The 17,902-nt window shown below is 35.3% G+C and overlaps 1 long non-coding RNA gene across 1 annotated transcript in view; it reads right to left on the reverse strand.

Moving 5' to 3' along the window:
- The window catches only part of LOC112486146, a 70,771-nt gene extending 54,519 nt beyond the window's left edge, over positions 1-16,252 (reverse strand). The window contains exon 1 of the long non-coding RNA XR_003048651.1: positions 16,178-16,252. This is a non-coding gene — a long non-coding RNA (uncharacterized LOC112486146). The remainder of the gene's footprint in view (positions 1-16,177) is intronic.
- Between the last annotated feature and the right edge of the window lie 1,650 nt (positions 16,253-17,902).

The raw sequence follows: 17,902 nt of genomic DNA on the forward strand, positions 1-17,902 counted from the left end.
CAGGTCTTTATTTCTAAAGTGAACTGCAGGACCAGCGCATGGAGGGGAAAACCAATGTTAAAGGTACAGTCTCAGAAAGTGTCTTCCTGCCTCCCCCAGGTAGGGGCAGGGATTTATTTAACCAGAAGAGAACACAACAAGAAGCAAGATTAGGATCCGCCCATTTCATCACAAGATCATTCAGGCAGTTTCCGAAATAGGTCTTCTGGTCTCTACATGCACTCTATTTCCAAATCTACAACCACAGTTCCTTTTCAATGTGTACAAAATACCATAACAATAAATAAAACCACAGCTGCTCCTGGCTGCCGTTTCCACCTAAGGGACATGGTCAGACATAGGTGATAAAACTCTGGCTGACAGGCTGTCAAAGGATCATTTATTCTCATTCTCTGCACATAAAAGAAAGAGCTTATGAATCTACGAAACATACCAATGCGTACATTAAAATAAAATCTTCCAGACATTAATAGCTTGATCTTCAAAGCAACGTAAAGGTCATATATCAAAATTAGGCAGGTGAAAAGAATCTCAAGACATCAAAAATTAAATGTTAGAAACTTGAAATGATTCGATAAAATAAAATATCCATATTTTATTTACTAGGTGAAAAATATTCTTGAGTCACCATAGAAAATGTAAGACTTACAAGGCACCTAACAAGTTAAGCCTGAGACTTTAAGAAGCAACTCAAATTACCTTGAGTTATGAGTGATATGAAATGAAAAGTCACAAGTCTGTCCTCAGAAGCAAGCAGATGGGGAGAGAATTTAGCCAATTTCTCAATATAGTAGAAATATCTTCTTGGTGACACATACGTAAAGAGCAAAAGAAGATAAGACCATAGCTTCTAATAATAGTGAGAGTAGGAAAGAGAGAAAGGGGAAAATAATTTGCTTTTCATACGTAGACTTAATCGAGTTTAACATGTTCAAAAAATTGTGACGGACTAATCAACAAATTTGAGAAAAGAAATGGCAGAATCACAAAATTATATACTGTAGATAAGAAGAGGAATTAGAATTCATTTTTTCACATCAGTCACTGAGGACTTGACACTCCACAGAACTCCCACTTATATGAGCATCTCACATCATGGGAAACAGTATAAACACAACGGTCTGTTCTGTATACAGACAACTGATTGTTAGAAAGTTCTCCTATTTATTTTAAACTGAAGTCTACTACCATTGATCCAAGTTTTATTCCTTAGGTTTACACAGAGTACGCCTCAGTCCTTTCTCATACAGCAGTCTTTCAAATAACTAGGATTCTGCCATGTTACCCCTTACCACACTTTCTCTGTATCTTTGGTTATGATGAACTTTGGTCTGCTCCCAGAACAAGCCTTCTAAAACAACTAAGATAGTAATTCTAATCAATGATGAGACAAAGTCCCACTTAACCTACCCCCACGAGGGTGAGAGACTGAACACCCAGGTCCAACATCTCTGGAGTCCAAGCAGAATTAAATCAATCACCTGTCAGAATTCCTCCTGAGCAGGAGCCACCTCAGCCTAGAAATGTTTCCTTCTCTCCAGAGCACCTCTTAGAGTCCCAGAAACTTTGAGATCCCTGTACTTCTGGAGACTGAGGCCCTGATCCAGAATCTGGCCAAGTTTTCCACAAAAGACCTTTAAAGTATACAGGTGACTTGTTGAATATGAGGATGTGAGGAAAAATATTTTACACTGACTTTCTAACGACCTTTTCAGTTCATTTTAAGTAATCTACTACTTGATATAGTCCTGGTAAAAATTTATTTCTCCATGAGAATGTGAAGGTAAACACTGACAGTATTTTACAGAAGCTAGTTAGGATATAAATGCAAGGTCAAGGATCAAGGTCAAAGACCCAGGATTTTTCATGCAATCCACAATGGAGGTGGACATTACATGCTTAAATTTGAATTAGATTTTGCATCAGCAAAGGAGAGATGAAAGTATTCCAGATCCCACAGAAAATGACTAAAAAATAACCTCAATGGAATCTGGAATTTAGAGCTCACACATGGGGCCTCAGACTAATGTTGGTTCTGTGACATTTGCCCCAATGACTTGCCTCCATACCCACAATGTGGTAATAGTCCTTCTTTCTTAAATGTTCAATGTAGTCATTATATATTACATTTAATATTTATATTATATCCACTATTTATATTATATTCTCTATTTAATGTAAGCTATATCTCAGAGGAAGTTCAAAATAAAAAATATCTTCCAGTTATGTTTATTCTGTGAAATAGAATAACTTGAACTCTAGCACAATTGTGAGCACCAAGTACACAAATGATATCAAAACCTAAAGCTGGTCTAGATTATGGAAATAAGTACCAGTTCTATGAACAAGCTCTTCCTTTACACTGGGAGAGAGGGATAATATATTTCACAAGAAGAAAGTGATCTTCCTGAGATCCAGCAGACTGGGAAGTCTTCCCAGAAAATGTAGCCCTTTTCTTGAGCCCATAAAGGAAAAGTGAGCTCTAGATAAATGAAAGGGGGATAACAGGGCATTTCAGGTGCTGGGAACTGTTATAAAAATGCAGAGGCACCTCCAATGAACAACTAGACCTGTTGGACTAGAAAGAAGGATTCAGTGAGAAGTATATACAGAAGGTAGGCAGGTCAGAGGCCACAGGATAAAGGGTCTTAAAATGCTTAATTGATCATGAAAGCTTCAATTTGTGAGGAACAAAGGAGCTTCCACAAGGAAGAATATTTTATAACTGACATGACTTAGAATTTCTGGTGCATAGCGATTAATAATAAGCAGACTGATTTTAGTTGATATTATTATTGTTTTTAAACGCTCTGCAACAATGTATCTCCTTTTTGCCTGCACCCAGTCAACTGCTCCTATGTCCCCCATGGTACTCCAGTGGCTTAGAATAAGTTATAGAATCTTTCTTGTGAAGCATGATGATCATATTTGACATGATACTCTCTCTGTGTGTCTTTATAACTTTCTTGACATGGGTTAAACCTTTTACATTCATTATCTCTCTTAATCTCAAAACAATCCTATAGCTATTATTATCTTCACTTTACAAATGAGGAAACAAGACAGAAAAGTTCATCAGCTTGCCTGGGTTCACACTACCAATGAGTCAAGTGCAGGTGTCCAAGTTCATGTCCTTAAACAGTTTCCTTATTTTAATTGTCATCAATAATAGTAGGTTTGTAACTATTTGCAACATATTCATATGTTTTTTAACTGTTATTGCTCATAAGTTTTTCCGACACATTCTCTGCTGCCACCATCTGGCCTCTTGTAAAATTTTCAGGCTTTTCTTCTCAAGTCATTTTCAACCATATCCGAGTTCTGCATTCTATTGAAACTGGGCTGAAATTTTTGTGAATTAAGTTTATATTACTTAAAATTTTCCAATTTTATCAATATGCTCTTCTCTACTTGTCTGCAATGTGTGAGGGTCATAAAGAGATTAAAATGGAAACTGACTAATGAAATTGTACTGGCAAAAGAGAAATTCATAGCAAATCAGCTACTGTATCAAAATGCTACTGAGGAAATGGGTCAGTTCTGGATCCAGAGAACAAAGTAAATTTAATGCATTTCTCCCTTGGTTGGCTGTGGGAGCCCTAAGTTAATTAGTAAGGGAGGTTAGCAAATACCAGCAAATCAATAAGGCCTTACAGAAAAAGTTCAAAGGGCAGGAAGGAGATGAACCAACAGAGATTTAGCATTTAGGTCATTGACTTCTAAAAGGCCGATGGTCATCATCCTATGAAAAATGAAACATATTCACATTTGTAAGAAAGAAAAACCATAAATACTTTGCCACGCCTTTACCATTTATCTGGTTTCTTCTGCCAATCTCTACCAAAAGGCACCGACTATATTAAATGCAAGTTTTCCTTCACGTGGGAGGGAGGGCAGAGAAACGAAAGGACAACATGCTGATGTGGAAAGAGCAACAGACAGGGGTTTTGCAGTCCTCTCTTCCATCTGGCCTCACTGTCTTCAACCTGTTCATGAGCAGTTTGATAGGTCGATTGACCTCTAGGCGCCTTCCCAGTTCTCACACCCTGAGTCCCTTCTTTGAACATACACCATACTGAGGTTATAGGAACATTGAAGATGGACGAGAAGGCCACAGATGTTTAGTGCTTACTATTTTCCAGGCACAGTGTAAGGTTCTTCAAATTCATTGCTCCATTTCATTAATTCTCACAATAACCCTGTAAAGTTCATTACTCTTATCTTACAGTTGAGGGCACTAATGCTTATGAGCTCAGAGTCAGGTAAGCTGCCCAAAATCATGCAAGCTGGTGACTAAAGGAACCAAGGTCCAAATCAAAATTTGTTTAAATGTATGAATGGATAAATGAAGTCAAGAAAAGAGTGCTTTCTTTTTAACAAAATAAACACTTTAACTTGCTATGTATTTCACTGCTCACCAATCACTGAGGCTAAAATTTTGTTCCACTTAAAGTCAGCTGTCATTCGAATGCAAAAAAAAAAAAAAATGCATTTAATATTTAACACTTACCTAGTACTTACTATGTTTCAGGCACTATTCTAAGTACTCTAACCAATTAATCCTCACGATAACCTGTGAGGTAAGGACTATCACCAAACCCCTTTAACAGATGAGAGATCTAAAACCTTAAGAAGTCAAATAACTTGTCTAAGATCACAGTTAGTAAATGTGGAGGAGAAAATTAGACTCTAGAATCCGTGCCCTTAACCAGTACACTATAACACCCCTTAACACCCCTTCAATACACACACACATACACACACATACCCTGCACATACTTGTACACACGCATGTGCACAGAAAGTCTGACATTTCTTACACAAACACATGGAGCTCTAGATTCAGTGCTCAGACGTTCTGGGACACATTGAACTCTCACCATCCACTGTAACACACCCTCTACATTTACCTAATAGGGAGTCAGAGGAAATAGCAAGAGGAGCTCACTACAACAAAGTTTATAGCTACCAGGGCTGGAATTCATAAAACCTCTGAGAAGACTGAAGGTTGGTCTTGGAATTCCCATAGCTATCACTGTGTGCTGTATTAGTTTTCGTGGGCTGCCATAACAAAGTACCACAGATTTATTGGCTTAAAAAACAAAAATTAATTTTCTCTCAGTTCTGGAGGCTAGAAGTTCAAGATCAAGGGGCTGGTGGGGTTGGTTTCTTCTGAGACCACTCTCTTTGACTTGTAGATGGCAATCTTCTCCCTGTGTCCTCACATGGTCTTCCCTCTGTAGGTGTTTGTGTCCTAATCTCCTCTTATAAGGACACCAGTCATGTTGAATCAGGGCCTATCATAATGACCCCATGTTAATTTAATCATAACTTTAAGGACCCTATTCTCCAAATACAGTCACAGTCTGAGGTACTGGGGTTAGGACTTCAACATACAAATGGGGGGGTGACACAATTCAGCCCATGACAAGTACTAAACAAAGAACGACACTTCATAATTCAGAGGTGGACGCTTAATTCTTAGTGATGTCAACATAAACTGTCTAGGCTCAGTGAATATTGCTATCAATCATGTTTAAAATTGCCCTTTTATCTCTATAACAAAGTGAAAGATAATTTTAATATATAAACAAAATAAGTTACAGAAACTTAAATATTAATTTCAAAAATTAAGTATTAATTTTGAGAATGTTTACTCTGCTACCTCACCAAAAACACTATGATATCTGAAATTAGATATAGAAATAAAGTTCTGTTTCCTTCTATAATAATTCTCATCATAATTTAAAATCTGGAGTTTAAACTTTCCAATAAAAAACACACTCGGACTCTGGGACTTGTATTTTAATATTAGTCGGGACTATAGAAGACTTGCTTCAATAGAAGCTGATTCTAAATATTTTATTTCTCCTGGTAATCATGTGTTTGATTGCTCCCATAGCAAGAACAAGATTTTTAAAGCAAGTAACAATATTATGTCTAGAATATCCTAGCAACAAGATTCATGTTTTAACATATTTAATTACTTGAAATAAATTCCTGTTTTTCAAAATAAATAGGAAACCCTCAGTAATCAGTTCTTTAATTAATTAAATATCTATGCATATAATTATCAATTTTATATACTTAGTATAAATGAAAATGGCTCAACTAAGAGAAATTGCCAGCACACAGTAATTATAAGTCTACTATACTTACATTTTATGTTATCAAAACTAATACTAAAAAGAATAAAAAGATCCTCAAAAATTAAATTTTCCCCTAAGAACTGAAGTAAAATAACAGAAATGTTTTTGTGTTCTACAGATGTACACAGCCCTGGCTGTGAGTTTTTAGAATCTGTTGGATTTTATTTTTTTACATGAAACCATAAAAATGACAAGCAGCTGTATAAAATATCAGGTGATTTGCTCACCTCCAGAGTCAATTCCAATGTCACCGAGCAAAGAAGGTGTGCGCTAAGCACAACCAGTAAGCAGCATAAGGGTCTCAGTGGTCTGTAAGCTCATGTCAAGCCAGAGTTAACTTAAAAATGATGTTAAGGTTTAAAAATGTCTATTCAAAAGAATATAAAATCAAAATCATTTACTAGATGCCTACTACGTATGTGGTGGGCACTACGTCAGGCATTACATACTAAACCAATGTTTCCTAAAACAAAAGGTCTTCAGATATCAGTCTAAGAATGACCTGTGTCAAAATCTGGAGAATCTAATTAGGCAACATTTAAATCTGCTATGATAAATAACTTAATCTGCATCTCTAAGACAAAATAATTATTGGCACTTAGACTAAACATAGAATAAGTTAAAGGTCTTTTGAATTCAGAACTGAATAAATATTATACAGATAAATAAAAAGATCAGAAGAATAAATCAATAATTATACTAATTCTTCCATAATGAATGAATGATGAGTTACTATAATATTGTGAAAAACGTTTTTAAATTCCTTTTTAAAGATCAATTAATAGAGAAATAAATATAATTAAGAGCAGATGAAAAGTATCTCTTAAAATAGCAAAACTATGCACAACCATAGACATGTTTGCTAAATCAATGGATTACATAACATGTTATTTTAGCCAAGCCTCAGTTATATAACTTAGTGAACAAATTATTCACATCCTTTGCCACACCTCTTTACTTCTAATAACAATTCTTTGAGCAACTCACAAATCACCATTATCAAAATGAAAGTGTGGAATTATATTAGTTTGCAATTTCTTACTCCCTGATAAAATGTTTACCTATACTGGAGATTGAACCTTGGGCTGCCATAACAAAGTACCACATATAATAGCTACTTAAGGTTTGAGATTGATTATTTGTGGATACCCAGCTATCACTAAGGTTAATGCTGGTAATTCAAAGTCTCCTCTATTTTAAAGTACTATTTTTAAACATCTATAGACGTCATAGATCAAGGTCCCATATTGAATCGCCCAAGATATTTATGTATTTAATCTTATAGTGTTCCATGTGGTAATGCTTTTAAAATACTAAATGAGGTTTTTTTTTTTCAGAGCCACAGAATGAATCATTCCAGATTATCTGTTTTGAAAACAATTGTTCAATTTAAAGATTTTTGCAAAACAAGCAAGCATTTTGATTCTCTTCAAAGTCAACACCAGATCCCCGGCCCCACTTAGATGGCTGTAGAAAGAAATACATACTTTGAAACTTCAGCCAGTGATACTTTTCTAATTTAGGGATTGACATAAGCACTCTGTCTTTTTATTTTTCTGACCCCTAGAGATATTTTCCTTTAGCAACAGAAAGAGAGCATTGAACCTTGCCAGAATTGATCCATTTTTCCTACTTTCTGAGCAAAGCAAAACCAACAAAATTCTGTTTGTTACTCTAGCACCACGTGTGTTTTGAGGAACAGCAGTTGCTGTAACACTTTTCTTAGATCTGCATGACACAGGGAACTGACTTCCCAACAAGCTGGCCTCTTAATTTCATCCTACTCTGAAAGTAAAAGAATAACGAGCCCAGTGACGCTGACGCAACACTCCCAAGCACCAAGACCAATGAATTTCTGCCACACAAAAAAGCATTTGCTCCTATACAGGAGCAAGTCCTGATGTTTAATTTGCAGCAATCTTGCCAAGAAACATAAGGATCAATTTATGAAAGGGTATGTGTATCTTTTTTTAAGTGCTCCATATACAGAGAATAAAAAGTCTGGAAAAGGTGAAAGTACCCATCCCATTTCTCTCCACTATATTGCCAATTTTCTAAAATGACAAGTCTTAATTTACTTTCCTTTAGTATTTCTTTTCTAATCTGGTTTCTGAGAGTCATCACTTTCTAATTTTCAAATCCAACGGTTTCTTCTTAGTTTGATACTGCAAACTCATTTTTTTTTAAATCTCTCTTTTCCATGGCTGCCATCTCCTTGTTTTTTCCTTTTTCCCTCATTCTCGTTCTAATAAGGGATTAGCATGTGGGATGCAAAAATATTCTATCTTCATATAAAGCAGCATAGAGCATGATGTTTAAGAATCAGGTTCTCAAAGCAGACACACCTGAACTTGATTCCCAATTGTACCATTTACTATGAACACATACAATTATTTCTTAATTATTTCTCTGAGCCTCAGTTTCCCATATCTGTAAATGCAGATCATAATAATAGTACCATTTCTTTAGATTTGAGAGAATTCAATTAAATAACAATGAGAAATATCAAATTTATAGCACATGAGTTTTTTAATTATTTATTTTTCAATTATAGTTGGCATATAATATTACATTAGTTTCAGGTGTACAACACGGTCATTAAATATTTATACAACTTACAAAGTGATCACCCCAATAAATCTAGTACCCATCTGACACCAAACATAGTTATTACAATATTATTGACTCTATTCCTTATGCTATACTTTGCAACCCCACGACTATTTTGTAACTACCAGCATGTACTTCTGAATCCCTTCCCCTTTTACACCCTCAAACCCCTTTCCAGCTGGCAATCATCAAAATGTTCTCTGTATCTATGAGTTTGTTTCTGTGTTTATTTTGTTCTCTAGATTCCACATGTAAGTGACATCATATGGTGTTTGTCCTTCTCTTACTCCACTGAGCCAAATATCTTCTATATCCATCCATGTTGTTGCATGGCAAGATTTCACTCTTTTTTATGGCTCAGTAATATTCCATTGTATATAGGTACCACCTCTTCTTTATCCATACATCCACTAATGGACCCCCAGAGTGCCTATTAGCCATATCTTGGCTATTGCAAATAATGCTGCAATGTGTTCTACAACATTCAAAGGGATGCACATATCCTTTTGAAGTAGCAGTTTGGGTTTCTTCAGATAAATACCCAGAAGTGGGATTACTGGGTCCTTCTTTGTCTAATAGCTTTTGTTTTAAAGTCTGTTTCATCTAGTATAAGTATTGTTACTCCAGCTTTTTTTTTTTCATTTTCATTTTCATGAAATATATTTTTTCATCCCTCTACTTTCAGTCTGCCTGTGTCTTTTGATCTAAAATGTTTCTTGTAGGCAGTATATGTAAGGGTCTTGCTTTCTTATCCATTCAGCAACCCCATCTTTTGATTGGAGCATTTAATCCATTTACATTTAAAGTAATATTTGATAGATATGTAGATATTTCCACTTTATTCTGCATATTTTTTAACTTTTTTTCTTCTTCTTCTTCTTAAAGAAGTCCCTTTAACATTTCTTGTAATAGTGGTTTGGTGTTATGAACTCCTTTAGTTTTTTCTTATCTGGGAAGCTCTTTATCTATCCTTCAATTCTAAATAGTAGCTTTGCTGGGTAGAGTAATCTTGGTTGTATGTCGTTGCTTTTCTTCACTTTGAATATTTCGTGCCAATCCCTTCTGGCCTGCAATGTTTCTGTTGAGAAATCAGCTGATAGTCTTATGGGAGCTTCCTTATAGGTAACTAGCTGCCTTTTTCTTGCTGCTTTTAGGATTCTCTCTTTGTCTTTAACCTTTAGTATCTGAATTATGATGTTCCTTGGTGTGGGTCTATTCAGGTTCATCTTATTTGGGACTCTCTGTGCTTCCTGGGTTTGTATGTCTCTTTCTTTTGCCAGATTAGGGAAGTTTTTGTTCATCATTTCTTCAAATAAATTTTCAATTCCTTGTTCTCACTCTTCTCTCTCTGGTACACCTAGGATGTGAATGTTTATGCGCTTGATGTCCCAGAGGCCCCTTAAACAATCGTCGTTATTTTGGATTATTTTTCTTGTTGCTGTTCTGATTAGGTGTTTTCTGTTTAGCACATGAGTGTTTCAATAAATATTATTATCATTATTATCTCTAATTTCAGTGGCCTTTGACAGACAAAATTAGAAATGAATCAGCACTAGAGATCTTAACCGGATAGTAAGCAAGTGACAGTTGAATTTTAATTTGCTTGAATAGCATTACAAAATTAGGAAGCTAGAAAAGACCATTGAATCAGAAGTCAGCAAGCTATAGCATGTAGGACAAATACAGCCCACATCTGTTCTTGTAAATAAAGAGTTATTAGAACAAAGCAATGTCCATTCATTTATGAATTGTCTATGGCTATTTTTGAGCTTTAATAGCAGCACTGACTAATTGTGAAAGAGATTGCATGGCCTGCAATGCCTAAAATATTTTACAGAAATATTTTGCTAACCCCTAAATTAGTCTAACCCCCATCATTTTCCTGATGAGAAAATTAAATACAATTGTATAATTCAAAAATTGCTAAGAAATGTCCCAATGTATCATTTTATTACTTCACTGGAAACTTGTTATGTATGCAGACTGTTTACTGATAGAACTAAAACCTGCTTCTTTACCTTGTTTTGTTGTTTCTGTGACACAATTATAGTTTCTGGGAACCCAGAGAATGTGAGATTTTATTCTGAAGCTATAGCACTTGTACTGTGAAAAGGAAAGTAGTTCTCATTAGGATCAGAAAAACCTGAGGTAAAAAAGGCAGCATAAGCTCATGCCAAAAGTTGAATTTTACTTAATATAGAGAAAGATGGCAGCTTTCAACTTTGGCACAAAGTAGGAGTATCAAATTGCTGCAGAAACTGCTGTCCTCTGGAGACTGATGACCAGAATGACCTCAGAAGTGATTTTTTTATTCTCATGAGATGGCTTGGTTAAATATTTCTGGGAAAGAACAGTGGGTCTTTAGAAAGGTTAGCACATTATTTGTTACTTGGTAACCACTTGCAGAAGTGGGTAGGAGGCAATGAGACCAAACACAAAGGAATGGGGCAGGGGCATGGCATTTAGTCACTGGCTATCGAGGGGATCAGTGGATTGTCTGGAAAGAGGGATATTTCATGGTTGAAGCCTTGATTTGCTTCTATTCATGTTCACTCCCTAATGTAGTATGAAAGTCACAAATAGAAGCCACTCTTGGGATTCCCAAGAACAAAACTTAGCTTCAACCTGAAATTTTCAAGTATTAGATGCATATCTCTTCTAACAGTGACATGAAGAAGGCACAGAAAAAGAAAACATCATTTTTCTTTTAGGAAAATCAGCTCTATTTCCTTCTATGCCACAGGGAATGGCATGAACTATAAATTGTACATGCTATTTAAGGTATGCAGAAATAACCTAAAGCTTTTGCTACCAGAAGCCTTCATATGTGATTCCTATGGCGATGTCTTACAATCACCTATTTCAGAATTACCAAAGTGTGGTTGTTAAAAAATGCGGACTTCTGGTCCCTGTATCAGACATCGTGAATCAGCACTTCTGTGCATCACACCCAGGCAAATGCATTTTCAATAAGCTTCCCATGTGATTCTACTGCAAACTAGAGTTTGGGGACCATGGGTTTATTGAAGAGGGAACTAGCACTACATTTTTTAGCTCTGCCACTGTCTAGATTTGTGACTTTGAGCAATTTACTTATGATGAGTATAGTATAATCTATTCTGCTAGCCAGCAAGATGTATTAATTTTAAGAATTAAGAGGGGTGAGCTCAAGGTGCCATGTCAGTGCAAGGTATAATAACCTGGAGGAGATCAGTGCACTGAGCTAAAATGGTTAAACTGCTTAAAGGCAGGGGTTTGCAGAAGGTAATACATTGAACAACATGGTTTATTTTTTTAGTGTACTCAAGGAAAAGCATTCTAATTGATAAAATGTTAGCTTAGCTTTTCATGTTATGTTGTCCCTTCCCTTTATCTCATAAATTTGATAGCACAGACTAACGTCTAATATGTATTTTTATAAGGATGAAGAAAAATCTCAGAAACAATCAATTTACCAAAGATTTGTGTAGTCCTGCCTTTTCAATGTATTCTGCACAATTAAAAATATCTGGGGGCAGAGCCTGAGCTATCTCGGATAAGAAGCCATCTTAACATTTGAATGTTGCTACAGACTAAACTAATGAATATTTTATTCTCGCCAGCTGCTTCATAATCCTTCTCTTGCCCAAAAGCCATGAGATTATAAAATCCAATTTCACCTTCTCTGGGGCTTTGTACCCCTGCATATACAACAGCCAACTCTTTCTGGTATTTTATTGACAAAACAAAAGGCAGCAAAAGCAGATGTAACTGAAGATACTGCTGCTAAATAAATCCTAAACCTGTTCATTTGTTCTTTTCTCCTACAATCTACAGTTCAAAACTGGGCCTGCCCTGCTGTCCTCTTGATTCCATGAACACTCCTGGAATCAAGGATCTAAGTGGCCACTAAAATTAATGTAGAAATGTGGGGAAGCAACAACTTCTCAAACTCAGTTTTAGAAAAAATGCTTCATTAAAAGATACATTTGAGTATATTAATAATAATAATAATAATATAATAATAATAATAATAGATAACATGTATTATGTGACTGATCTTTTAATACATCATTCCATTTAACCCTCACAACAAGTCTATGAAGTAGATATTATTGTCCTCATTTTACTTTACAGATGAGGAAAGTGAAGAAGAGCTAAAAATTGCAATGAATATCACAGTATGTGTACTGAAAATCATGTTAGATAGTCAGCCCAGGTTTGCTTGGCTCCAAATATCACAATTTTAACCATTACAACAAGACAGACCTGATGATTCTGATATATCTATATCTGTTAGCAAACTAATTTTTATTTGAACTGAACGAGATTTCTCTGTTAGTCATTGTTATCATTTTTCTTTAAAATCTAGTAATTATCCCAATTTAAGAGACTGTGCCTTTAAGGCATATAATAAAGTGCTCTAAATAACAAATAAGCAAATATTTGTTAAATGAATGGATACTTCAGTACTTAGAAGACCTGCAAGGAATTTCAAACCCTAAATCCTCTTCCTTATAATGAATATCTATCAGCATTATTCTCATGCCATCTATTCAAATTAGCAGTTCTTCACAGGTAACTTGTCACTATTAGTAATTACAGAAACAGTTTATAAACGGTTAACTTATTTTAAAGAGTGTGAATTTAGGGGGAGTCTATCAGATCACCCTCACTTCTGATACCAATTGCAAGTTCAGGAGTCCCCAAGACAATTTAGATTCAATAATTTCCTGGAAAGATTCAGAGAACTCACTGAGAGCTCTACACTCACAATTATGGCTTAGGACACAGATTAAGTAAGATTAAAATAGACACAAATTAAAATCAACCAAGAGAAGATGCATGTAGGGCAGAGTCTAAAAAAGTTTCAAACACAGTTTCAAGCTGTCCTCTCCCCAGGGAGTCCTGGACTGCTTTATTTTCCCAAAAACAATGTATAATGATACACACAGAGTATTGCTAATCAGGGAAGCTCATCCAAGCCTTGGCATCTAGAATATTTATCGAGCTCCATGGTTAACTTCCCACATGGCTGACACCAGTTTCCAGCAACTCTGGAAATTAAGCTGATACCATGTGACTCAATGTTCTACCATAAATGACATTGTCAGACAATCTGGCATGGCCCATACCCCTAGTCACACAAAGACACTCCTGTCAGGCATGACATTGCAAAAGCTTAGAGATTATCACAGAAGCTGAGCGGAGAGGGCAGACTGCTCTTGGGCAAGGTTAAACTCCTCACTACATAAAGAGTTAAAAGAAAATCCGAGGGTTTTTTCAAGAATATATTTTTCTGGTGTAGGATATCTAGAGGCTCAGTTACAGCTATGGGGCTAAAATGTGAACACCATTTTCCAGGCATGTGTTACTTCAGAAAATATGATTTAAAAAAGGAAACAGAGCTGATTTAGAAGGCAGCCAAGAACTACAAATATAAGCATAGATTAGCATCAAACTACAATAGAGACCAGCATGCAATTACAGCTATTTCATGTGACTGAATTAGAGATTCTAAATATGGAGGTAGATTTTAGTGGCCTTGGTTTAGGATCCAGTCCAATAATTAGACTCTGAATTCAAGCCTCTACTACATGGCTGCCCCAAAGTCAGTCTTCCTCTTAATTCCACCATCTTTTCCTCTAGCCTGTTCCAGACTCCTTGCTCTTCATCCTTTTGACTGCCAAGGAAACAGGTGGTTTGTCCATCTGGAACTCCAAGTTTTGCTCCATTCTGATCATTTCCAAATATGCTGAAGTCTCGAAGGCTTAATACATCTTGTTCCAATTATTTCAATTATTAGGTCTTTAAGTTGAAAGCAATAGCAACTTAATTCCTATTAATTTGGGCAAAAATGGACAGGGAGAATGCCACATGATTTCTGTTGTTCAAGTCACCCAGTGTGTGTTACTTTGTTATAGCAGCCCTAGCAAACTAATACACAGACTAAATATGTACTTCTGGTTATTTGAATGTCGTTTTATAGTTGTTTCATCTGATTGGTCAAAGTCCAGTACATTTTACAAAGAGAATTTCCTCTTTTGCATATGCAATTTCAGTCTCACATATTTCATTATCATTCATCAGTCTAAATCTATTGGTTTCCCTGTTCACATGACAGATTTTATTCTGTTTGGCAGATAAGTAGTTACCATAAGAATCTAGACTAATTAGTCTTATGTAAGGCATAAAGACCTTAATTTCAAATATTGTACTTTACACACCTAGATCTCTACTAAATTCCTTTAATAGATTCCAATTTTATGTAGAAATACTCCATCTTTTTGTTCATTTTGACTCTTTATTTTTTAACATATTAATCATGGTCATTATGAACTCCTTACTTAATTATATTCCATATTTAAATAACCTCTACATTCGTCTTTTTTTTTGTTTTATCTCTTGATTATTAGTCACTTTTTCTGCTTATTTGCATTTCTAATGCTATTTATTATATGCTGGACATTATAAATAATATATCATAGATGCTTTGGAGTATGTTATCTTCTTCTAAAGAGTTTTATCTAGCAGACAATTAAATAACTGAAGGATCACACTGACCCTAACATATCTTGATTTTAGTCTTTGTTTGGGTGGGTCCATTTCACTTTTTTTCTTTCTCCTAGCATCTAACCCTTACTCCTAGCACACTTCTGGCATGCTCCAAACTTCTAAGATGTGATATTTCAACAACGACAAGCTCAAGGTAGTCACTAGCTGAATCCAAACTTTAATGTCACCCAAGAACTGTGAAACTTCTGAAATTCCTAATTATATTTCAGCCTCCCTGCATTTCTTGTCTGCTCCATCTCTTGAAATCACATTCTGTGAATGTATAGTTTTATGATTCAGCCAAAGATCTAATGTAAATTTTTATGTAGATATTTTTGGGCTCCTCTACAGCTCTTTCCTGTCTAATACCTTAACCCTCAAATCCCAGTTACCACGGTAACTCCAAATACCAGTCTCTGTTTCCTCTGACAGCAAAAATGCTGCTTTCTGCTTAGACTCTATTCCCCCATACAATGGTTTGGAAATTGTACTCAGGGAGAAATCAGGGTGACTGTAAGATGTAGCTCATGTGCTTCCCTTAGCTCAGAGAACTCAGCCTTGCATTTCCTGCAAATTTTATATATTTGTCTATATGTATATATGTTTTGCTGGGAGGGGAAATAACTAACAAGCTGGTTAATCATGGTCAAAATTTAAAGTCTTAAATACAGAGTTTAGGCCTCATGATCTATTTCTTTGCATTTCCATATCCTCTTTTCACCTCTTTCCATATCTTACTAACTATAACGTAATAAAAGCATATTTCTAGTAGATAATTTCACAAATAACTATAATCCTACTATAGGAAGAATCAACATGCTATCATCCTAGAGAGAAAATCTATAATTCTAATCAGTGAACAAATTAGTATCTAGACTTCTTACCTTCCGTGAGGCTCTATGGAAGAAATACATATTCTAAACAGCTTTCATAATTGCTTGATTACTTAAATGCAACCTATGGAAAGACAGAAGTAGGTAAGGGGTAAAGACAAACACTACAAACACTTAGTGGAATTTCTTAGGTTAAGTTTCAAGTATGGGGCCAGAAGAATTCATTTATTTTCCCAAATTTTCATATCCAATGAAGAGGCACACTTTGGCCAGGTACAGTCAGACATACTTCAGTTCGTTCCAGGAAAATGACTCTGCTTATTAACACCTTGTATTGTAGAAATGATGTATAAATGTATAAATGCTTATTTAGGCCTTCTCACCTTTGCTCATGCCTTTGCTCCACCAGCAAGATCTTCTACCTTTACTCTTCTGCCTTTATTGTTCTGCTTTGTCTCTCCTGCTCCTTCATTCCCCATGCCTACCATGGAGATACAATCCATTGTTCAAGCTCCAGTTTAATTAATAGCAGCTACCACTGTTCAACATTTATAATATACCTGGAACTAAGCTGAATGCTTTACATAAGTCATTTTACCTAATTCTTCCAACATCTACCAATTAAATTGTATTAAGCCAGTTTAATAGAAGACAGTCAAAGCTCAAAGAAGTGAAATAACTTGTTCAGGATCAAAAAGCCAGAAATCAAACCCCTCTTACTCTAAAACTGATGTTATTACTCACGGCATTGCACTGCCACCCTTACCAACTCTCCATGAAAACTTTCTTGACTCCAGTACAGCAGTTTCTCCCAATCTAAACCAAGGTCCCTTTTTGGACATGTTTTACACTGTCTTGATTACTGTTTGTTTTATACTGCTGTTTAATTTTAGGTGAATATGTTTTGTTTCGATCCCTAAGTATATTATAAGCCTATTAAAGCCACAGAACTCCTCAAAATGCACCTGCATTCCGTAGGTACACACAAATACTGGTCTTACACTTTATAGTCATGTGTATATTTTTTTGTTGCCCTTTCAACACCTAGCATATTTTTATGTACAGTAATCTAATCCAGCCAATAAATTGTTCCCATTTGTCAAGAGTCCAAATGCAGGGGGTTAAATGACAAGGCATGAGGTTGAGAGGGCCAGCAAAGGTGTATGTAATTAGAGATGAACGTACCTATATCTGGAGTATTAAGTTATGATTTTAAAGTTGATAAGAGCTATCGGAACGTAATAAAGCATTTCTTTTTGTAATGTATAGAATGTTTGCCAAAAAATATTGGTATCAGATAGTATTCTATATATGAATGAGTCATGACATTTCTAAATCAGCTATTAATACTTATTAATGTCCTCTTTGTACAGAATATTTTTAATATGCCATAGCAGAAAGGTAGAATCAAGCATAAAATAAGTTAATATAGTATTTTACATTTCAAGAATAATGAACACTAGATCTATTTATGCAAAGCAATATATTAGATTAAGAAAAATATTTAGAAAATTCAGAAAGAAAAACGCTCTAGCCAAACAAACTTAGAAAATAGAGGAAAAACTTTTAGAGCTTGAACGAAGTCAATAATTCCTTAAGAGGGAAGAGCAAATTATATAAATGAGTATTTATTGATGAAATGAAATAAAACCTGATACTGAGAGATAAGACTAATTGGACCCAAGAGATACTGACCCTACAGGGACTTCCACGTCCAACTATAATATAGTTTTTTTTCCAAATGCAAGAAGAGTAAAGGTTACATGTGAATTCCTG

The sequence above is a fragment of the Pteropus alecto genome, unplaced genomic scaffold (genome assembly GCF_000325575.1).
Source record: "Pteropus alecto unplaced genomic scaffold, ASM32557v1 scaffold106, whole genome shotgun sequence".
Classification (NCBI taxonomy): domain Eukaryota; kingdom Metazoa; phylum Chordata; class Mammalia; order Chiroptera; family Pteropodidae; genus Pteropus; species Pteropus alecto.